The sequence below is a fragment of the Gopherus flavomarginatus genome, chromosome 5 (assembly GCF_025201925.1).
Source record: "Gopherus flavomarginatus isolate rGopFla2 chromosome 5, rGopFla2.mat.asm, whole genome shotgun sequence".
Lineage (NCBI taxonomy): Eukaryota > Metazoa > Chordata > Testudines > Testudinidae > Gopherus > Gopherus flavomarginatus.
Genome location: NC_066621.1, coordinates 128,088,509 through 128,112,784, shown reverse-complemented (window position 1 = coordinate 128,112,784; position 24,276 = coordinate 128,088,509). Strand labels below are relative to the sequence as shown.

General features: G+C 44.3%; 1 protein-coding gene and 1 pseudogene across 1 annotated transcript in view; both read right to left on the bottom strand.

Annotated features, from left to right (window-relative positions):
* The window catches only part of LOC127051264 (swi5-dependent recombination DNA repair protein 1 homolog), a 365,584-nt pseudogene extending 356,591 nt beyond the window's left edge, over nt 1-8,993 (bottom strand).
* KCNK13 (potassium two pore domain channel subfamily K member 13) overlaps nt 1-24,276 on the bottom strand; it is a 156,018-nt gene that overhangs the window by 68,238 nt on the left and 63,504 nt on the right. The window lies entirely within an intron of this gene.

The window sequence follows — 24,276 nt, the reverse complement described above, 5'->3', positions numbered from 1 at the left end:
CTGGTCCTTGAGCTCCTGCCAGGGAGCAGGGTCCAGGGCTTGCCCCGCTCCGCACATGCTGTGGCTCCACATGGTTTCCAGAAGCAGCGGCATGTCCCCCCTCCGGCTCCTATGCATGCTGACCCCATCCCAAGCATGGCCCCCGCAGCTCCCATTGGTCAGGAACCATGGCCAATGGGAGCTGAAGGGGCGGCGCCTGCAGATGGGGCAACATGCAGAGCTGCCTGGCCAAACCTCCGTGTAGGAGCTGAAGGTGGGGGGGCATGCCACTGCTTCCAGGAGCTGCTTGAGGTAAGCGCTGCCTGGACCTTGCACCCCTGCCACCTTCCCAGGCCCCTACTCCATCCCTGATCCCTCTCCTGCTCTCAAAATCCCTTGGTCCCAGCCCAGAGCACCCTTCTGCACCCAACCCCTCATCCGCAGCCTCACCCCAGAGCCCGCACCCTCAGCCAGAGCACTCACTCCCCCACTCCAACCCCCTTTCCCAGCCTGAAGCCCCCTCCTGCACCTTGAACTCCTCATTTCTGGCTCCACCTCAGAGCCCGCACCCCCAGCCAGAGCCCTCACCCCCTCCCACCCCGCAATTTCATGAGCATTCATGGCCTGCCATACAATTTCCATACCCAGATGTGGCCCTCAGACCAAAATGTTTGCCCACTCCTGCACTAGCAGAACCTGCACAGGAAGATGCTAAACACTTGGGGTAAAATCCTGACCCCAGTGAAGTCAATGGGAGCATAGGTGCCGACTCCAGGGGTGCTCTGGGGCTGGAGCACCAACGGAAAAAAATTGGTGGGTGCTCAGCACCCACTAGCAGCTCCCCACCCCAACTCCTCTGCTCCAGCTTACCTCTGCCTCCTCTGTGAGCGCTGCTGCATCCTGCTTTTCCCCGCTCCCTCCCAGCGCTTGCGCCATAAAACAGCTGATTCGCAGGGCAGGGAGAGGGGAGAAGGGGGAATGCGGTATGCTGGGGGAAGAGGCAGGGCCAGGGCGGGGATTTGGGGAAAGGATCCAATGGGGCAGGGAGGGGGCAGAGTTAGGGCGGGGACTTTGGGGATGGAGTTGGAATGGGGGTGGGAACAGGGGTGGGGGAAAGGGTGGAGTCAGAGCATGGCCAGGGGCAGGGGGGCACAGGCATCCACTGGCGCTGGAGAAAGTTGGCGCCTATGAATGGAAGTTTTACCATTGGGATCTTATTTTCCTTTCAATTACACCAATTTTATACCAATCCCATTTACTTCAGTGGAGTCAAATCTTATTTAGGCCTTGATTCAGGAAAGCTGCTTAAAAACTAGTTTAACTTTAAGCATATGCTTGAGTCCCATTGAAGTCAATGAGACTTAAGCACATGCTTTCCTGAATCAGGCCCTTGATCTCGTAATCCTTCCATGCAGTAAAACCATACAATACACAAAAGCCAGAACATTGTCTGTAATGGGGATCAGGCAGTCAAACTGCATGCAAAATTTGAAAGTTACTACGGGGGGAATATATATAGACAGAGCTGTAAATCTGCAGCTAGTAAGTTGTACATATAAGATGTGCTTTTAATAAAAGAAATATAGTATTGATGGCTGATAGTTAGGACCCTACCAACTTCCTGGCCATGAAAAACGCGTTATGGACCGTGAAATCTGTCCCTCCATGAAATCTGGTCTTTTGTGTGCTTTTACCCACTACCATGCAGATTTCATAGGGGAGACCAGTGTTTCCCAAATTGGGGGTCCTGACCCAAAAGGGAGTTGCGGGGGGGTGGGGGCAGTGTCGCAAGGTTATTTTAGGCAGGTGGCAGCTGGAGAGTGGTGGCTGTTGGCTGAGCGCCCAGCTCTGCAGGCAGCAGCCTAGAAGTAAGGGTGGCAATACCAACCATACTAGTCCATCCTTATTTCTGCGCTGCTGCTGGTGGCGGCTCTGCCTTCAGAGCTGGGCTCCCAGCCAGCAGCCACAGCTCTTGAGCTGCCCAGCTCTCAAGACAGTGCGGCCGTCAGCAGCAGCACCGAAGTAAGGGTAGCAGTACCACAACCCCCCCTACAATAACTTTGAATCCCCACCACAACTCCTTGTTGGGTCAGGACCCTACAATTACAACACTGTGAAATTTCAGATTTAAATAGCAGAAATCATGAAATTTACAATTTAAAAAATCCTCTGATGATGAAATTTACCAAAATGGACCTTGAATTTGGTAGGGCCCCACTGACAGTGTGGTATATTTTTGAGTTGCAGTTTTTGAAGCTGGATGGATGACAGGGGCTCTTAGACATAGCTTTTGGCAAGAATTTTCAGATAGTAGGTGGCTACTTGGCTGGGGTCAAATTGTCCTAGATTAACAACCAGTCAATTAGATCAATAGACAGAATTTCACACATACAGGCACTAATTGTTATTTGACAATTGAAAATATACTCCATGCCATTGTACATCCACCTATCAATGTATATATTCTGTTTTATGAGTTTACTAGAGATGTCTCTTTAAAAAGGAAGGAAAATATGAAAAAACTTAACCATCGAAGAATGTAAAAGCCCAGCTGTCAAATTAAAGCATTTGGCATCTCTTTTCATGTAAGAGCTGCCTTTGACAAGAAAAAGCTTGAGTTATGTCTGTCAGCCTGGATTAATGGCCAAGAAGCGCCTCAGAATATATTTAAATTATAAGATAAAGGGGCAGGGACCATCTTTTTGTTATGTTAGTGCAGCACCTGTGCTACAGCAATAGAAATAATATATGATGATTTAGGAAGAAAGCAGAGTTGGTCTTCATCTGTCCAAGAAGTATAAACCATTATCAGTAGCATGAGACGTTTAATTTTATTTCCATAGTTGAAAAATATAATCTTTATCTAATTTCATTTTAAAAAAATTCTTCCATGCTGGAACATTACATACCAACTCTCAGCTAGTGATGTGATTTTTACCAAGTTGGAAGCCCTTTAAAACTGAGGTTGCTAATGGAAATATGTAGCACTTATATGGGACTACTAGGGTTATATTTACACGCACCCTGTCCCTTTAAGGATGGGAGCTCTGCTGAAGAAGTCAAAGGCACAGTTCTGGGGAGCAGGGTGTGATTGCCACAGGAGAGTTTAGTGCAATGTACTCCAATTCGGAAAGGACTCCTCAGCCTTCAAGAGCGTGCAAGCTGTGTGTGTTGGTTTAGATACTACGTTTAATAAAACTCCAGTTTTAAAACTGACCCTGCTCTGGGAGTATAACAAGGGCTGATCAACAAACCTTTAATGCTAGTATTTATTTCTACATTTCATCTTCCAAGATCTTAAATATTACATGACCTTACAGGCATAACTTAACCCTCATGGTACTCATATGAGGTAGTCAAGAGTTCTTGCAGATGGTTAAACTGAGGCACAGAGAACTTAGGGTATGTCTATATTGTATTGTAAACCCAGGTTGCTGGGCCCCAGGTTTATGGACTTGGTGTTTCCAAACAACATTTGAGCATCCACATTGCATTGTAAGCCTGGGCTTACAATTACTGGACCTGGGTCTCTCAGGTGAGCTATTGTCTGCACAGTGCCGTATAGACACCTTCTGACTTGTGTCTGCAGCTTGACCAGTGTCCACAATGCAAAATGACACAGGTCTCGTACTTGAATCACAGTGCAACTTGGCCTCTGACCTACTGCCTTAGCAGGGCCTGAGTTACCACATGTTACTCCATTTTTATGCCTGTGTAACTCCAGTGCAATAACCATATTGACAGAGATATAAAATCAAAATAATGCAGTGGTGAGGCAAGCCCAAGGAAAGCAAATTCAGTGATACATAAGTGTGCTGTAAACAACAGATGTAAAACTTTGCACAAGTGACTCAGAACGTAATAAACAAAATAAATATTATCTGGTAGTGATGACTAACATTGAGGAAAAAACTGAAGTAGGTTTTTTAATTGCCTGTTTGAGGAGTAATCAGTTATGTTACACAATACCTCAACTATGTGTATTCTGATTTTACATAGAACCACTGAAAGGTTTTTGCCTTCTGAAAACTAAATGTTGAGCATCACATTTGCATTAGAATCAAAGATTCATCACATCACAGAATCTAGATTAAAAGGACCTATTATTCAGAGGACTTCTTTGCAAGTCTAGTCCCCTGGAATTGTAGGAAGTTGACATATACCAAGTAAAGAGACTCACACCTCTTCTCATGAAGAACTCCTAAGGGGCTAATTAGAGGCGCTCATTTTTTCATAATGTAGACCACAACTCATGGACACTTCTCCTTCCATTCATGATTGTGCAGACCAGTTCATCTCTCATTCACAAGCACAATACATCCTTTCACACAAACAGCTCTACTTTAAGGAGAAGCAAATGCCACCCCCATGACACCGTTACCCTCTTCTGGGACTCAGTGTAGGGCTTATGAGGCAGGAAGGGTTACCACAAGGAACTGGCTGTGCTTCATTACCATCTCCCAAAGACACCACAAAGGACTTTATCGTGAGGGCGAATGTCACTTCTAGCAGCATCAATTCATAGGTTTCCCTCGGTGGATTCTGCTTGAGAGGAACTAGGCTAACTGTAGCAAGGCTGCTAAGGTAGAGAGGGGTCAGCAAAACTGCATGGAGGGAGGAGAGGTTCCTCCTCTGTGGTTCCTCTGGTTCCTAAGGACTGGGATGCCTCCTCCTCCCCAGAGAACTCTATGGCCCTTTGATTCAAAGGGTTGGTTATAGGATAGCTGACTGAGCAGGAAACAAATAGTACAACACAAGTACCCATCCTGCCTTGCAGTCAATAGCACGTTTTCCTTGACATCTCTCTCAGAAGAATTTGCTGTAAAGATACAATATTGGCTGTTTATACTGTAGGTGGCTGGGGCAGGGGAAGGTAATTTTTTTTCATACAGAAAATGCATGCAGAAGGGAGAAGTTTCTCAGAAGTGAGGACTGTTGGTTTTTTAAAACATGATTCATGCAAAGTTCATCTGGGTTCCTCACAAAGGCTTCAAAACAATTACATATATATATTTATAGGCAGGCTCTTGCTATTTGTATACTAATGTTGGCTTTCACTCTAACACTGGCTGCAAACTGCCTTTGGGATTCTGAAAGTGAAATAGGAAAGGAGTTTGGAAATTCACCTGTCTTCCAGGCTAACAAAAGAAATGGGAAATGACTGCCTAGGAAGGCGTACTACAGAAAGGGAACTGGGGGGTCGTAGTGGATCACAAGCTCAATATGAGTCAGCAGTGTAACACTGTTGCAAAAAAAAAGTAAACATCATTCTGGGATGTATTAGCAGTAGTGTTGTAAGCAAGACACAAAAAGTAATTAGTCTATTCTACTCCGCACTAATTAGGCCTCAGCTGGAGTATTGTGTCCAGTTCTGGGCGCCACATTTCAGGAAAGATGTAGGATAAACTGGAGAAAGTCCAGAGAACAGCAACAAAAATGATTAAAGGTCTAGAAAATTTGATCTGTGAGGGAAGATTGAAAAAATTAGGTTTGTTTAGTCTAGAGAAGAGAAGACTGAGAGGGGACATGATAACAGTTTTCAAGTAAATGAAAGATTGTTACAAGGAGGAGGAAGAAAAATGGTTCTCCTTAGCCTCTTATGATAGGACAAGAAGCAATGGGCTTAAATTGCAGCAAGGGTGGTTTAGGAAAGCCTTCCTAATGGGTGGTTAAGCACTGGAATAAATTGCATAGGGAGGTTGTGGAATCTTCATCACTGGAGATTTTTAAGAACAGGTTAGACAAACACCTGTAAGGGATGGTCTAGATTATACTTAGTCCTGTCTTGAGTGCAGGGGACTGGACTGGATGACCTCTCGACTTCTCTTCCTGTCCTATAATTCTATGAAATCATGTTCTGAACAGTCTAACCTTAGCAAACTCTTAAAGCAACTTTGAATAGCATTCATCTTCAGTGGAAGGAGGTTCAGAAACACATTGCCTTTAATACCAACTTTTGCGCATGCAGTGCAACTATTGTTCAAGGCTAGTCTACCAAACTTTATTGTATACCCTGGCCACGCACAAAGCATTTGTTTCAGTCTGCACTATAAAGGTTAACTGTAAGCAGATGATTAACACAATTAATATCAACAAGGAGGAAGGAACACAAGCCAGAATAGGGAAAGAACAGCTTAAAGAACATTTAGATAAGTTAGATATATTCAAGTAAGCAGGACATGACGAAATTCACCCTTGGATACTTAAGGAACTAGCATGAAGCAATCTTGGAACCATTAAAAATTATTTTTGAGAAATCATGGAGGATGTGTGAGGTCCTGGAGGACTGGAGAAGGGCAAACATAGTACCTGTCTTTAAAAAGGAGAACAAAAAGGACCCAGAGAATTATAGATGAGTCAGCCTAAATTTGATACCTGGAAATATACTGGGACAAACTGTTAATCAATCAATTTGTAAGCACCCATCATAGAGGATAAAAATAGAGTAATAAGTAACAGCCAGCATGGATTTGTCAAGAACAAACCATGCCAAACCAACCTAATTTCCTTCTTTGAAAAGATTACTGGACTAGTGCAAAAGGGGACGGGGGTGGGAAGCAGGAGATATGATATACCTTGATTCTAGTAGGGCTTTTGACACAGTCCCACATGACATTTTCATAAGCAAACTAGGTAAATGTGGTCTAGATTAAATTACTATAAGGTGGATGCACAACTGGTTGATGACCATATACAAAGAGTAATTATCAGTGGTTCACTGTCAAACTGGGAGGGTGTTTCTGTGACAGCTATGGTAATTTCCGGCAATGTCTTTGGAAGACCTGATTGTATTAAGGTTATGTATTATTGTGGGCCAGTAGTGTACTGAATATCTCTATGGGAGGGTGTGACATTACTGACATGAACTGTGACCGTATAGATCATTGTTGCAACCAAGGTCCTATAGTTGCACCAAATCTTGTACAAAGGAGGTCAAGTAAGGTGTCTATGAACAGGTTGTAATATGCTGGTTATGATTATGCTGTCTATATGTGTGTAACATTTTTGTATTTGAAGTTATGACTATTGGCTACGTACTTGTATCTCAATGTGTTTGATTCTAAGTAGCATTAGTAAAGCATTTGGTCAGCTTCTTGAGAAAGAATTCTTCAGATTAAGTGCCCAATCAAGAAACACTTAACTTACAATGGACCTTGGGAGACTCCAATCCACGTACAAAGAGCCTTCCTGGGAACGTTCAAGGTAGCATGTGAGCAATGGCTGCTCCACCTGTAAAAAACTGAGTCATGCATGGACATGTGACTTCCCATGTGACTCCAAACTTCATCGTGATGCTGTGATTTTCCACAGTAAGAACAAAGGGGTGTCCTTCCACATGGCAGAGGATATAAAAAGCCCTGGAAACCCCTCCATTTTGTCTTCAGTCCTGCTTTTTAGCCCTGGAGGAACTTTGCTACAAACTAAAGCTCTGAACAATGGACTGAATGACCCATCCAAATCTGTGAATATACTCCAGAGACTTGTTTTGAGCCTGCAGTTTATTCCATCACTGCTACAAGCTGGAACCGAGAACTTTGCCATTACTGTATGTAATTAATTCCATTTAACTAATTTTAACTCTCATCTATATTTCTTTCTTTTTATGAATAAAACTTTAGATTTTAGATTCTAAAGGACTGGCAACAGAACGATTTGTGGGTAAGATCTGACTTGTATATTGATCTGGGTCTGGGGCTCGGTCCTTTGGGATCGGGAGAACCCTTTTTCTTTCCCTGGAGTATTGGTTTTCATAACCATTCATCCCCATAAGGAGTGGCTGCTGGTGATGATACTGGGAAACTGGAGTGTCCAAGCGTATTGCTTGTATGACTTCTGGTTAGCCAATGGATTAAAACTGAAGTCCTCTCTGTTTGGCTGGTTTGGTGTGCCTTAGCAGTGGAGGAACCCCAACCTTGGGCTATGACTGCCCTGCTCTAAGCAATTTGTTCTGAATTGGTACTCTCAGTAGTGTCCTGCCAAAGGTAGCGTTGTTACAGAGGGATATGACAGATGTGAGACTTGGGAGTTCAAAAGACTACACTGGAAATGTACCAGACAGGTACAATACCCAGGGGACTTTGGGACAATAAGTAGATTTCCTGGAGAATCCCTAGGAAGAGGTGAATGCAAATTAGCCAACTATCGTTATGAGATAACCAAGCCTTTTGACGTTAAGCCCTGAAGAGGAGCTTTGTCTGCTGACTACCTGTTGCAGAAGGCCAACATCAATAGCCGGAACTGGATCTAAGCTGGATATGAAGTGGTAAACCCTACTTGTGGGTTTTCATAGATTCATAGACTCTAGGACTGGAAGGGACCTCGAGAGGTCATCGAGTCCAGTCCCCTGCCCTCATGGCAGGACCAAATACTGTCTAGACCATCCCTGATAGACATTTATCTAACCTACTCTTAAATATCTCCAGAGATGGAGATTCCACAACCTCCCTAGGCAATTTATTCCAGTGTTTAACTACCCTGACAGTTAGGAACTTTTTCCTAATGTCCAACCTAAATCTCCCTTGCTGCAGTTTAAGCCCATTGCTTCTTGTTCTATCATTAGAGGCTAAGGTGAACAAGTTTTCTCCCTTCTCCTGATGACACCCTTTTAGATACCTGAAAACTGCTATCATGTCCCCTCTCAGTCTTCTCTTTTCCAAACTAAATAAACCCAATTCTTTCAGCCTTCCTTCATAGGTCATGTTCTCAAGACCTTTAATCATTCTTGTTGCTCTTCTCTGGACCCTCTCCAATTTCTCCACATCTTTCTTGAAATGTGGTGCCCAGAACTGGACACAATACTCCACTTGAGGCCTAACCAGCGCAGAGTAGAGCGGAAGAATGACTTCTTGTGTCTTGTTTACAACACACCTGTTAATGCATCCCAGAATCACGTTTGCTTTTTTTGCAACAGTATCACACTGTTGACTCATATTTAGCTTGTGGTCCACTATGACCCCTAGATCTCTTTCTGCCATACTCCTTCCTAGACAGTCTCTTCCCATTCTGTATGTGCGAAACTGATTGTTCCTTCCTAAGTTAAGCACTTTGCATTTGTCTTTATTGAACTTCATCCGGTTTACCTCAGACGATTTCTCCAATTTGTCCAGATCATTTTGAATTTTGACCCTGTCCTCCAAAGCAATTGCAATCCCTCCCAGTTTGATATCGTCTGCAAACTTAATAAGCGTACTTTCTATGCCAACATCTAAGTCGTTGATGAAGATATTGAACAGAGCCAGTCCCAAAACAGACCCCTGCGGAACCCCACTTGTTATACCTTTACAGGATTGGGAGCCATTAATAACTACTCTCTGATTTATGCATGTACTCTCTGAGTATGGTTATCCAGCCAGTTATGCACCCACCTTATAGTAGCCCCATCTAAATTGTTTTGAAGGACTAAAACCTACCAGAGCCCCAGGATGGAGTTGGGAATGATCTCTGGTAAGCTTTTAGCATGTAGCATAAAACCTAAGCTATGAGGAAAGGTTAAAAAAACTGGACAAGTTTAGTCCTGAGAAAAGAAAACTGCAGGAGGACCTGATAACAATCTTCAAATATGTTAAGGGCTGTTCTAAAGAGAACAGTGATAAATTCTTCTCCATGTCCACGGAAAGTAGGACAAGAAATAATGGACTCAATCTGCAGCCAGGGAGATTTGTTAGATATTAGGAAAACGTTGCTAAACATAAGGATAGTTAAGCAGTGGAATGGGCTTCCAAGAGAGGTTGACGAATCCCTGTCAGTTGAGGTCTTTAAGAACTGATTAGACAAAACAGCTGTTTGGAATGGTCTAGGTCTATTTGATCCTGCCTCTGTGGTGGGTTGGACTAGATGACCTCTCAAGGTTACTTCCAGTTGTACATTGCTATGATTCTGTGGTTCACTGTACTGAACCAGGAAAGAACCATAGTTAATGTTAAGAATAAAATATCCAAAAGCATACCAACATTGTGGCAATTTTACCACTTTCAATTAACAGTTATTACAGCAAGTGTGAAGAGCATTCACTTCATTTAAAGCTGAATTATGTAATACTGTAAGTACATACATTGCTATTCACATAGTTACAGTGTAAAATAAACCATTTTGGAGAAAGCCTCCTTTTAAATATACAGATCACTTCCAAACTCACCTCCAGCTTTCCCCTGTAAAATAAAAGCTGATAAGCATATGTTCTTGCAGGCCAGCTGCAATTTGAGCCTTTCGTGACAACTCCTATACTCAGTCTGGGTAGGATTCTCCTATCACACTGATTTTACGCTGGTGTAACTCCAATGTACATTGGCCCTCCTCCAAATTTACATTGCAGTAAGTGAGATCACAATCAAGGTCTCTGATTTTCTACCTAGAAAGTAGTGATGTGTTCAAAAGAGAATCCCCAGAAGAAACAAAATATGTCAGCAGGCTGTGGAAAGATATAAGAAAACACACCAAATAGAAGACACAAAGCAAACTCATAGGATTGCAAGTTTTAATGAACAGGGATTTCCTGATACCAGCCTTGGGAGAGAATGTCAAGAGGGTCACAGCACTCTATAGCCATACACAGACAACCATAATAAACAGGGAGATTGGCTCATTGACCCATACAAAAAAGCATTTTATTGCCAATAAAAAAGAAGAGTAAAAATAATAATGTGTTAAATGACTCAGTGTCAGTGTGGAGAACTCAATGAAAATCTCTGCACAGAGCTCAACCAACAAAATGTAAAAATGTGTAAAGAATGGGATAGAAAATAATCCTGGAAATATTACCATGCCAATGGGATTACACACATGCTTACAGTTAAACATGTGCGTAATGCTTTGCCAGATTTGGAGTCAGAGAAATCAGCAACTTCCAGGATGGGCCCCTAAATTGATAGCATACCCTCATGTGACATAGTGAGTTCAATGCCTGGCACACTACCTCTATCATATCCTCCCTTAGTCATCTCTCTTCTAAAATGAACAGTCCAAGTCTTTTTAATCTTTCCTCTTATAGAAGATGTTCCATACCTCTAATAATTTTCATTGCCCTTCTCTGCACCTTTTCCAATTCTAATATATCTTTTTTGAGATAGGATAACCAGAACTGCTTGAAGTATTCAAGGTGTGGCAGTACTATGAATTTATATAGCAGCATTATGATATCTTTTGTTTTATTATCTATCCCTTTGCTAATGGTTCCTAACATTCTGTTAGCTTTTTTGACTGTTTCTGCACATTGAGCAGATGTTTTCATAGAACTATCCAGGATGACTCTAAGATCTCTTTCTTAAGTGGTGCAGTGAGGCAGAGTGGCCTCCCTCCAAGCCAGAGGGAGAGGGACCACTCTCAGTGCCTGGGTGAGTGGAACCAGGCCAGGCCCAGCCCTCACGCCAGAAGTTGAGAGATGGGACAGGAAGTGTAAGAGGCAGGGTCTCCAGCTCGGTTGGGGGGAAGCCAAGGAGACAGATGCCACTTGCCTGCTGCAGCCCTCCAACTGAATGGTGTAACACCTTGCCCCCCTGACGGGACCTTGTCTGGAGAGGAACTGCTGATCTTGGCAGCAGCTGAATAACCTAAGGAGACAAGATTCCAGGACGCTGGAGTGCCTCCCTGGATTGTGGTAGGAAGTAGCCCCGGGGAAACCAGACTTTTGTCTGGTTTTGCTGTTGGTGTTCGGGTCAGTGTGTTTTGGTGGGAATCCCTGCTGACGCAGTGGTGGAGCCCTCTATCACTGTCAGGGCCCTGGGCTGGGACCTGGTGGAGTGGAGTGGAGTGGGTCCGGATCCCCCTGCTGCCACTGGGATGGCTGCCTAACCACCTTAGGCTAAGAGGCCGGTGTTTGTCTGCCATCTGCCTGAGCCAGGAGAAAGACGGTTTGTGGCTCTGCCCTGCCTGAGGGCCTGAGCTCCCTAGACTGCTGCTCTGCCCTGCTTGAGGACCAGGGCCTCCTAGGCTGCAGCCCTCGATTTGCTAAGTCCCCCCTGTGACCAAGTTGACCCCACAGTGACCCAGTGAGGCGGCATGACTTCCCTCTGAGCCAGAGGGGGAGGAATGACCGCCAACCCCACTACAAGTAGTAACAGCTAATTTAGACCCCATCCATTTGTATCTACAGGGATTATGTTTTCCAATGTGCATTACTTTGCACTTAACATTGACTTTCATCTGTCATTTTGTCAGCTGCTCTCCCAGTTTTGTGTGATCCCTTTGTCACTCTTCACAGTCAGCTTTGGACTTAACTATCTTGAGTAATTTTGTATTGTCTGCAAATTTTGCCACCTAACTGTTCACTCATTTTTCCAGATTATTTCTGAATATATTAAACAGCAAACATTACGGAATGGTACCAGCGAGAACAGAAAAGACCACCTGGTCGACCTCCAAGAAGATGGGAAGATGACTTGTTAAATGTTTCGGATGAAAGTGGAGAAGAAAGGCAAGAATGTGAGAAGAATGGCAGATGTGTTGTGATCAGCGCAGTCTTAACGACAGCTGAAGACCGATTGATCCAGGTGATATTGAACAGCACAGGTCCCCATACAGATCCTTGGGGGAACTGTGCTATTTACCTGTCTCCACTGTGAAAACTGACCATTTATTCCTGCTTTTTGTTTCCTATCTTTTAACCAGTTTCTGACCCATGAGAGGACCGTCCCTCTTATCCCATGACTGCCTACCTTGCTTAAGAGCCTCTGGTGAGGGACCTTGTCAAAGGCTTTCTGAAAGTCCAAATATACTGTATCTACTAGATCATCCTTGTCCACATGCTTATTGATACCCTCAAAGAATTCTAATGGACTGGTGAGGCACGATTTTCCTTTACAAAAGCTGTGTTGACTCTTTCCCAACCTGTCATATTTATCTGTGTGTCTCATAATTATATTCTTTATTATAGTTTTAACCAATTTGTCTGGTACTGAAGTGAGGCTCACCGGATCACCAGAATCACCTCTGGATTTTGTTTTAAAAGTACATTAGCTCCCCTCTACTCATCTGGTACAGAGGCTGATTTAAGCGATAGATTATATACCAAAGTTAGTATTCTGCAATTTCATATTTGAGTTCCTTTGGAACTCTTGGGTGAATGCCATCTGGTCCTGGTGACTTACTAATGTTTAATTTATAAATGTGTTCCAAAACCATCTCTATCGACACTTCAATCTGGGTCAGTTCCTCAGATTTATCACCTAAAAAGAATGGCTCAGATGTGGAGATTTCTCCCATATCCTCTACAGTGAAGACCTATGAGAAGAATTCGGCAACGGATGTGTCTTCAAATGCTCCTTTTGCATTTTGATTGTCCAGTAACCCTACTGACTGTTTGCCAGGCTTCTTGCTTCTGATGTACTTAAAAAAATGTACTGTTAGAATTTGAAGAAGAACTAGTTAAGGACACAAAAACTTTCTTGGCCTGTCTTATTATACTTTCATACTTGACTTGTCAGAGTTTATGCTCCTTTCTATTTTCTGCACCAGAATTGGACTTCCAATTCTTAAAGTATTGCCTCTAACTGCCTTTTTTACTCTGCTCTTTAGCCACAGTGATATTTTTTTGGTCCTCTTATTTTTTTTATTTGGCGTATAAAGAGTTTGAGCCTCTTGTGGCATTTTTAAATAGTCTCCATGCAGTTGGCAGGCATTTAATCCTTGTGACTGTCCTTTTAAACTTCTGTTTAACTAGCTTCCTCATTTTTCTGTTTCCCTTTTTGAAGTAAAATGCAACTATGGTGGATTTCTTTGGCACTTTTCTTCCTACGAGGATGTTAAATTTAATTATATTATGGTTGCTATTACCAGGTGGTTCAGTTACACTCGTCTCCTAGACCAGATCCTGTGCTCCAATTAGGCCTACACCAAGAATTACCTCTTCCCCTGTGGGTTCCAGGACTAGTTGCTCCAAGAAGCAGTAATTTATGGTCTCTAGAAATTTTCTCTCTGCATCCAGTCCTGAGGTGACATATACCTAGTCAATATGGAGATAGTTGAAATCTCCCATTATTAATGTGTTTTGTGCTTTTGCAGCCTCTCTCATCTCCCTAGGCATTTAACAATCACTGTCACCACCCTGGGCATGTGGTCAGTAGTGTATTCCTACTGATATATTCATTATTCAATCATAGAGATTCAACGGTACAGTTTCATTCATTTTAGTTGTGCACTCACTTCATAGTAATTTTGTCTAGACGACATTTCCCTAGTTTGCTTATGAGAACGTCATAGGGGACTATGTCAAAAGCCTTACTAAAATAAAGATATCATGTCTACCTCTTCCCCCCTCTCTACTAGGCCCATAACCCTGTCAAAGAAGGCAATTAAGTTGGCATGACATGATTTGTTCTTGACAAGTCCATGCTGGCTGTTTCTTTAACAGTATTATCCTCTAGACAGGTCGGTGCAACCTAGTGCAACCTAGGGCACTAGGATTTGGGGGGGCGCCATTTTCTTCAGCAGCGACCACAGTGGACGGATCTTTGGCCGCCCCGGTTGCTGCAGGCATTTAGGCGGAGGGAGCTGAGGCAGAAAAGCGTGGGAAAGGCCGCCTGCAGCAAGTAAGAGTGGGGAGGCGGCATGCAGGGGAACTCCCCACCCCAGCTCACCCTTGCCTCACCTCCTCCCCGAGCATGCCGTGGCTGCTTCACTTCTCCCACCTCCCAGGCTTGTGGCACCTAAGCGATTGGCGCCGCAAGCCTGGGAGGTGGGAGAAGTGAAGCAGCCGTGGTGTGCTTGGGGAGCAGGCGGGGCAGGGGTGAGCTGCTTCACTTCTCCCGCCTCCCAGGCTTGCAGCACCAAACAACTTAGGCGCTGTAAGCCTGGGAGGCGGGTGAAGTGCAGCAGCGACGGCGTGCTCGGGGTGCTCGTGCGTGCAGCAGGGGTGAGCTGGGGCGTGGGGGTGCCTCAGGGCGGAGGGTGAGGGGTGGGGAGCTGCTGCAAGGGGGGCACCTCAGGGCGGAGGAGGGGAGCTGCAGCGGGGGGGGCGCCTCAGGATGGGGTCGTGGGGGGTGCAAGGTGGAAGTTTCGTCTAGGGCACGAAACATCCTTGCGCCAGCCCTGCCTCTAGATGCTTACAAATGGATTGTTTTATAATTTGTTCCAGTAGATTTCTAGATATCAAAGTTAGGCTGACTAGTCTATAATTTCCCAGGACCTCTTTGTTCTCCTTTCTAAACCTAGGTACTAATGGCTCAAGTGTGCTTCAGGTTCGTTCCTTAAGTATACTATGACAGATTTCATCAGGCCCTGCTGACTTGAATCAATCTAATTTATCTAAATATTCTTTAACCTGTTTTCCACTATTCTGGCTCATGTACCTTCCCTGCTTTTGTTAATATTGTGTTAAGTATTTGGTCACAATTAACCTTTTTAGTGAAGACACACAAAATGGGCATTAAAACTTGAGCTTTCTTGGTGTTGTCCATTAGCAGCTCTCCTTCCCCATTAATTAGAGGACCTACACTTTCCTTCATCTTTCTCTTGCTCCTAATGTATTCAAAGAGCCTCTTCTTATTGCCTTTTGTGTCCTTTGCTAGATGTAATTCCTTTTGTGCCTTAGCCTTTCTAAGTTTGTCCCTACATGCTTGTATTATTCTTTTTGTACTCATCTTTAGAAATTCTTCCGTATTTTTGCTTTATGTAGCATTCCTTTTTAATTTTCAGGTCATTAAAGTGCTTCTGATGGAGCCATATTGGCCTCTTATTATACTTGCTATCTTTCCTTTACAATGGGATAGTTTGTTGTTGTGCCTTTTAATACTGCCTGCTTGAGAAACTGCCAGCTCTCCTGAATTCCTTTATCTCTTATATTTTCTTCCCAGGGGACCTTACCTATCAGTTCTCTGAGTTTGTTAAAGTCTACTTTTTTGAAGTCTATTGTCCTTATTCTGCTGCTCCCATTCCTTCCTTTCCTTAGAATCATGAATATCAATCATGAAATGATCATCTTCATCCAAACTGCTTTCCACTTTCATGTTCACAATCAATTACTCCTTATTAATATCAGTCAAGTCTAAAATGGATGCACCCTTGGTTATTTCCTCTACCATCTGAAAGAAAAAGTTGTTCCTAATATATTCCAACAACTTACTGGAAGTACTATTTTGCTATATTGTTTTTCCAACAGATGTCTGGGTGTCATAAACAGATAGTTAAGGGTTAATTTCTCTTTGACCTGTAAAGGGTTAACAAACAGTTAACCTGAAACACCTGACCAGAGGACCAATCAGGAAACAAAATACTTTCAAATCTCAGTGGAGGGAACCCTTTGTTTGTGTTTTTTGGGTTTTGCTTTGTTCTCTCTGGGTCCTGAAAGGGACTAGATGTGCAAGCAGGTTTCTTGCCAATCTCCCTGCTACAGTCTCTTATATATTCAGAATAGCGAGTATTAAGTAGAAAAGGCGGTTATAGTCTTTTTGATTGTTTTCTGTATTTGCAAATGTGTATTTTGCTGGACGGATTTTGACTGGTATTTGTGCTGGGGGGAAACTTCTTTCTAATGTTTATAAGCTGAAAGACCCTGTAATATTCCATCTTGATTTTACAGAGATTTCTTACTTTTTTCTTTCTTTTATTAAAAGCTTTTCTTTTTAAAAGACCTGTTTAAATTTTTTCCCTTGTTAAGGCTCAAAGGAACTGAGTCTGTACTCACCAGGGAATTGGTGGGAGAAGGGAAGGAGGAGTGGGGGAGGAAAGGTGAATTTCCTCTGTGTTTTAGATTCACGGAGCTTGAATCTGTCTCTCTCTCCCGTATAGCCCAGGGAGGGAAAGCCTGGGAGGGGGAGAGAAGGAGGAGAAAAAACCTGATTTCTCTGTGTTGTGATTCAAGGAGTTTGAATCATGGTGATCTCCTAGTGTACCCAGGGCGGGAAAGATCTGGGAGGAAGAAAGGATGGGGAGGGGAAATGGTTTATTTCCCTTTGTTGTGAGACTCAAGGAATTTGGGTCTTGGGGTCCCCAGGGAAGGTTTTTGGGGGGGACCAGAGTGCCCCAAAAACTATATTTTTGGGTGGTGGCAGCCTATCAGATCTAAGCTGGTAATTATGCTTAGAGGAATTCATGCTGGTACCCCATCTTTTGGACTCTAAGGTTCAGATTGGGGAATTATATCATGACACTGGGTAGTTAAAGTCTCCCATTACTAGCAGGTCTTATGTTTTGGATATTTCAGTTACTCATTTCAGAAATGCCTCATCCACCTCCTCTTCCTGATTTGATGATCTCTACTAGAGAGGATGACCAGATAGCCAGTGTGAAAAATTGGGATGGGGGTTGGGGGCAATAGGTGCCTATATAAGAAAAAGCCCCGAATATCGAGACAGTCCCTATAAAATCAGAACATCTGGTCACCATAATACTAGTCCCTACCAAAATGTATGTCATCCCCGTTTGTCTCCCTTTCATCTTTTCCCAGGGAATTTCAACTGGTCTGCCTCTCACCTTCTTCTGAAACTCAGAAAAAAGTGTCTATATTCTTGATGTATAATGCAATACCTCCTCCCTTTTATCCATGCCTGTCCTTCCTGAATAGGCAGTATGCCTCTATACCAACGGTCCAGTCATGAGATTTATCCAGCCAACTCTTTGTGATGCTAATTAAGTCATAATTTGTTTTATGACTAATACAGGGATCGGCAACCTTTGGCACGCAGCCCGCCAGGGTAAGCACCCTGGCGGGCTGGGCCAGTTTATTTACCTGCCGCGTCCGCAGGTTCGGCTGATCGTGGCTCCCACTGGCCGCGGTTCACCGCTCCAGGCCAATGTGGGCGCCGGGAAGTGGCGGCCAGCACATCCCTCGGCCCATGCTGCTTCCCGCAGCCCCCATTGGCCTGGAGTGGCAACTGCGGCCAGTGACAGCCATGATTATCCGAACCTGCGGATGCGGCAGGTGAACAAACCGGCCCGGCCCGGCGGGTCGCATACCAAAGGTTGCCGATCCCTGGACTAATACTTTCAGTTCTTTCTCTTTATTCACCATGTTCCTTGCATTTGTGTATAGACTTCTAAGATGTTGAGCACATTCCTCCACTGATTTCCCTCTTGTTACTGCTATGACCCTAATGTAATTTTCCATGTCTTTCTTACCGTCATCTAGTCTCCTATTTAGATTGCCTTTTTTTATGCATACCTTTTGGCTTTTGTCACCTCCTTCTTTGAAACTAGCTGAAAGCCCTCCTCACTCGATTTGTGAGTAGGTGTCCAAAGATGATTTTCCCGTTCTTGGTCAAGTGGATCCCAGCAGATCACCTTCCCAGAACAGCATGATCCAATGGTCAAAGAAGCCCAAAACAGACACCATCTGCACAGACACGCATTCATCTCCAGGATATGCATATGGCAGCCTGGGCCTTTACTGTCAACTAGAAGAATGGATAAGAACACAACTGGCATCCCCAAACTCCTTTACCCTTGCGCTGCTAATATGCTCAGGGTCATAGGTTTTGTTAATCTATTCAGAGTCATACCTGGCACTATTAGTGCTCACATGAATGAAAAATATAGAGTAGGGGTCTGAGGGACAGATGAGCCTCAGAAACTTTTCTGTAATGTCTCAGATATGGGTTCCATGCAGGCAGTACACTTCCTGGGATTAATGAATTATAGTTTGCAAGTGCAACTCCACCAGAGAGGTCCTTTGGGGCCATCTGCCTGTCCCAAGTCAGGATAAAGGAGGAGGGTTGGGCGTGGGGCTAGCAACTCCACCTCGTAAAAAAAATCAACTTGCTACAGAAATGCCAACAATAGAGACAACAGAGACTTTTACCCTGGAAAAAGAAGGGTCTTCAATTTGAAGATGCATGATGCTGGGTGGTAAAAGCCATGAGGAAGCCACTAAGCTGATTACCCTTCTTGCAACCAGGAGGATTACCACAGGCACATGGAACGTGAGGACCATGTACGAGTCAGGAAAGATGGCGCAGGTTGCAGCAGAGATGAGGAGCAACAACCTGACCCTATTAGGCATTAGCGAGACAAGATGGACGCAAGCGGGGAAGAGACAACTGTTGACAGGAGAGTTGTTGCTATATTCAGGACATGAAGAGAGCGATGCACCCCATGCACAGGGACTAGGCTTCATGTTGTCCAAGCAGGCACAGAGAGCACTGACTGGTTGCGAGGCACATGGTCCCAGGATCATCACAGCATCCTTCAGAACTAAAATGAAGAGGATTAAGATGAATGTTGTTCAGTGCTATGCTCCAGTTAATGACAGTGAAGAGGAGGACAAAGATTATTTTTACAATAGACTCCAGAAAATATTAGAGATTCTCCCAGACAAAGACATCATCATCCTTATGGGAGACTTTAATGCCAAAATTGGACTTGACAACACAGGATACGAACAAGTCATGGGGACCCACACTCTGGGAGAGATGAGTGAGAATGGAGAGAGATTTGTGGATTTATGTGCACTTAACAACCTGGTCACAGGCGGTAGCATCTTTCCTCACAAGCAGATCCACAAGAGTACCTGGGTATCATCAGCAGGCACGACAGAAAATCAGATCGATCATGTCTGCATTAGCAAGAAGTTTAGAAGATCCTTGCAGGACATTAGAGTTAGAAGAGGAGCAGACGTGGCGTCCAACCATCACTTAGTGGTGGCCAGATTGAAGCTGAAGCTGAAAAAGAACTGGATAGACGCGTCAGATAGAAGAGCGAAGTACAACGTCAGCCTTCTGAAGGACCATAAGACCAACGAAGATTTTGGACTGAGGCTGAAGAATAAGTTTTCAGTATTACAGGATTGGTCTGAGGAAGAGGAAGACAGTGTACCAAACAGATGGCAGAAAGTGAGAGAGACACTTAGGTCAGTATGCCAGGAAGTGCTTGGAATTAAGAAACACCAGCAGAAAGACTGGATCACAGCAGAGACCTCGATCAAGATAGAAGACAGAAAGAAGAAGAAGGCAGCAGTCAACAACAGCAGGACTAGAGCAGCAAAGGCCAAAGCTCAAAAAGAGTATGCTGAAGCCCATAGAGCAGTGAAGAGGAATATCAGGAAGGACAAGAGAGAGTATGTGGATGAACTGGCAGCAGAAGCGGAGCAGGCAGCATACAGTGGTAATATGAAACAGCTGTATGATACTACTAAGCGACTGTCTGGAAAGTTCAGCAAGCCAGAACGTCCCGTTAAAGACAAGCAGGGAAAGTCTATAACAGGAATAGAACAACAGATGAACAGATGGGCGGAGCACTTTGAGGAACTCCTGAACAGACCAGCACCACCAAATCTACCAGATATCAACTCAGCTAACGAGGACCTCCCAATTAATTGCGATAAACCAACCAGAGAGGAGATCAGAAAAGCCATCACCATGATGAAGAATAGGAAGGCGGCTGGACCTGATGACATCCCAGCAGAGGCTCTGAAAGCAGACCTGGATGCTTCAGTGGAAATGCTGTACCCCCTCTTTGAGAAGATATGGGAAGAAGAAGTGATTCCGGTAGACTGGAAAGAGGGATATCTCATCAAAATCCCCAAGAAAGGAGACCTTAGCAATTGTGCCAATTATAGAGGAATCACACTCTTGTTGGTGCCAGGGACGGTCTGCAACCGAGTCCTCTTAGAGAGAATGAAGGATGCCGTCGATCCACAGCTACGAGATGAACAGGCAGGTTTCTGGCAGAACAGATCATGCACGGACCAGATAGCAACGCTTCGCATCATAGTCGAGCAGTCTATAGAGTGGAACTCCTCGTTGTACATCAATTTTGTTGACTATGAGAAAGCGTTCGATAGCGTGGATCGAGAGACTCTTTGGAAGCTCCTTCGGCACTACGGCATCCCAGCAAAGGTGGTCAACCTGATCAAGAACTCATATGACGGTATACACTGTAGAGTGATCCATGGAGGGAGCTTACTAACAGCTTCCAGGTGCAAACTGGAGTCAGGCAAGGATGCTTGTTGTCACCACTTCTCTTTCTTCTTGTCATCGATTGGATTATGAAGACATCCACCTATGAGCGTAGGAACGGAATCCAGTGGATGTTGTGGACCCAGCTTGATGACCTGGACTTTGCTGACGACCTTGCACTCCTTTCGCACGGTAAACAGCAGATGCAAGAGAAGATCAACTTAGTGGCAGCCACGTCATCACAGGTTGGCCTCAACATTCACAAGGACGAGACCAAGATCCTTAGGATTAACTCCACTAGCAATGACCCAGTCACACTGAATGGAAGCCCCCTGGAAGAAGTGCAGTCCTTCACCTACCTAGGTAGCATCATCTATCAGCAGGGTGGCACAGACGCAGACATCAAAGTAAGGATTAGTAAGGCAAGAGCAGCCTTCTTACAGCTCAAGAACATCTGGAGCTCTAGAGAGCTCTCTTTGGCAATAAAAATTCTACTGTTCAACTCCAATGTGAAATCAGTCCTACTGTATGGAGCTGAAACCTGGAGGACAACCAAAACAACCATCAGAAAGATCCAGACCTTCATAAATAGCTGCCTCAGAAGGATTCTCCAGATCCACTGGCCAGACACCATCAGTAACATCCACCTCTTGGAGAGGACCTGTCAACTCTCAGCAGAGGAAGAAATCAGAAGGAGAAGGTGGGGCTGGATAGGACATACACTACGCAAGCAGCCAACTAACATCACCAGACAGGCACTGCGGTGGAACCCTCAAGGCAAGCGGAAAAGAGGCCGTCCAAGAAACACCTGGCGACGTGACCTTCAGGCTGATAGCAAAAAAATGGGCTATACCTGGAACCAGTTAGAACGAATGGCCCAGGATAGAGGACTCTGGAGATCTGTTGTTGGTGGCCCATACCCCGATTGGGGTGACGGGCATGAGTGAGTGAGTTTGCAAGTGCAGAAGGGTCAACTATCTAGAAAACTCTACCTCACAGGACAAGGATGGTTTTGAGACCATATGCTAGTCATTGTATCAGAGCACCGCACCATTAGTTCAAATTCCCAACAGAGGGCAGAAATCTAAAGTAAAAAAAGGAGGAGGCATATTGCTCCACTCGGCCTCTATCAAAGGATAACAATCTGAATACAACAGAATATTCAGAATGTGCTGAAGCTATTTTTGAAAACAAAATAAATTACATGGGAATGCTCACTAGGAGGGGACGGGAGACAAGGGGTGCAAATGTAGGGGGTAATAAGGGAAAAGGGGATACCTGGAGATAAGTGAGAGGAGTTGCAGAGGAAATTGGGGGTTAGGGATGGAGGAGGTCTGTCAGCCATGAATTCTGTCCTTCTGTGTGGGTGCTAGGGTCTGGGGGAGCCACATCCTCTGCAGCTGTCTGAGCCCCTCCTCCTGCCCACTGGGATCTGGGGGTCCCTGCTCCCCTAGGGGTATCTGAAGCCCTCTCGCTAACCCTTCACATGACCTGGAATCTAGGGTAGAGGAAACAAAGATAATATAGTGTAAACATCTGAAATCCACCTCACTACTGTTGGGAGCTGGAATAATGACGTAAAGTCTTTGAGTTCTACTGTATGAAGGTAGGCCTTCTGATTGTTACCTAACCACAGCAGAATATCAACTGCAAACCTAAGTGAGAATTACAATTGTTCAAATAACTACTAACTCATCCCAACAAACATTTCTTTCTGTTAAAAAAAAAACCTAGGAAATTTATTGGACAAAAAAACTTCCTTTATTAACAGAGTTAAAGTTGCCTGGTGATAGCTCATGCCCATCCAGAACATCAAGTTCAGAAAAATTCAAAACATCTAAAACCAGGAAATATTGAATTAGATAAACTTCCATACAACCTTAACTCTGCCCTCTTGAGAGCTGCCCTAATAGCCCCATAACACAACTACATGCACTCTGCCTTTAAACTGTAATGGACAGGCCCTACTACTGCACTTGCTCTATGCTCAGACACTGAACCTGCTCCCTGACAGAATATCCCATTTGTTAAATTCAATAATCACTTCATACCCTTTTACAACCTCTTCAAACAGGATACCACCCAAACCTATATTTCCCCCACCCATCATTAAATCCAGACTGCTCTCATATTCCACTCACTATTGACAATGACTATGGCAAGAAGACCCCAGTACCCTGCTACTGACACAACCTACACAACTCTATATTTAAATGATGCAGACTGGAGCCTCAGGGTACACATGCACCTCGTTCCTTGGTTAACACACCTGCGAGGACTCAGACCTCCTCAGATCACAACTCTTCCAAGCTACTCCAATTTATTAATACATGCAGATAATTCCCAGGGTCCATTGTCAGGTCTGGGGGGCAGAGTTAAGGTTGTGTGGGCATTTACCTTAACCCCTATTTCCTGGTTTTCAGAAATTTGACTTTTGCTGAACACAGTGTTCTGGAAAGGCATGAGATATTGCCAGGCAACCTTAACTCTGCACTATCAAAGTCTTTGCCATTTAATATCTATATTTAAAAATAAATAATATCTGCAATTACATTAGACAGGATAAACATGTAAAAGGGATATAAACTGCCATGCTTCAGGGCAAAAGCCAAATGGTGTGTGTTAGGAAGATACTACCCTTATGGATAGATTATTCCAGTAAAATATTTCTTGCGTCTTCCTCTCAAGCATCTGTTGGGGCTGCTGTCAGAGTGGACTAAAGCTGCCATTGATGTGATCTGGTATGGCATTCTTATGTTCCTAAGTGGGACAAAAGCCATTATAGAGAGGAAGGTAGGTCAAGTGGTTAGGATGCATGCCCAAGTCTCTGGAGACCCAGGTTCAGTTCTCTATTCTACCACAAGTTTTCTCTGTAACTTTGGGGGAGTCTTTGGGTATGTCTACACTGCTCTGTAAACTCAGGCTGAGTTAGGCTTGAGCTCAAGCCTTCCTGCTATCCACACACACCTGTCTGACTTGGATTAGCAAGCACTCCAGATCTAAGTGTCCTACAACCCACCCAGGAGAACAGGTCTGAGTCTGAGTCTTGCTGAAACTTGGCTCCAATCTCTGTCACTTTGCAGCATGGACACAGAGCCAAGTCAGAAGTTCTGTGTTGGCAGAATGGATGTGTGAGCACTGTTGTGAAAATTGGATCCAGAAACTGTAAACCCAGGGTTACAATGCAGTGTAGATATACCCACTTAGACTATGTCTTAGCGACAAAGAGAGATAACTACTGTGCATTAGTTCTCACTGTAAAATCCTGGCTCCATAGCTTTTACCGTGGTGGAACTAGGTGAGGTCTACATTAATCCCTCCCACACCCTCCATCTAGGTTTGACCTCACCTTGCTCCATCATGGTAAAAGCTACAGAGCCTTCTCTCTCTAGGACAGTGTTTCCCAAACTCGGGATGCCGCTTGTGTAGGGAAAGCCCTTGGTGGGCCGGGACGGTTTGTTTACCTGCCCTGTCT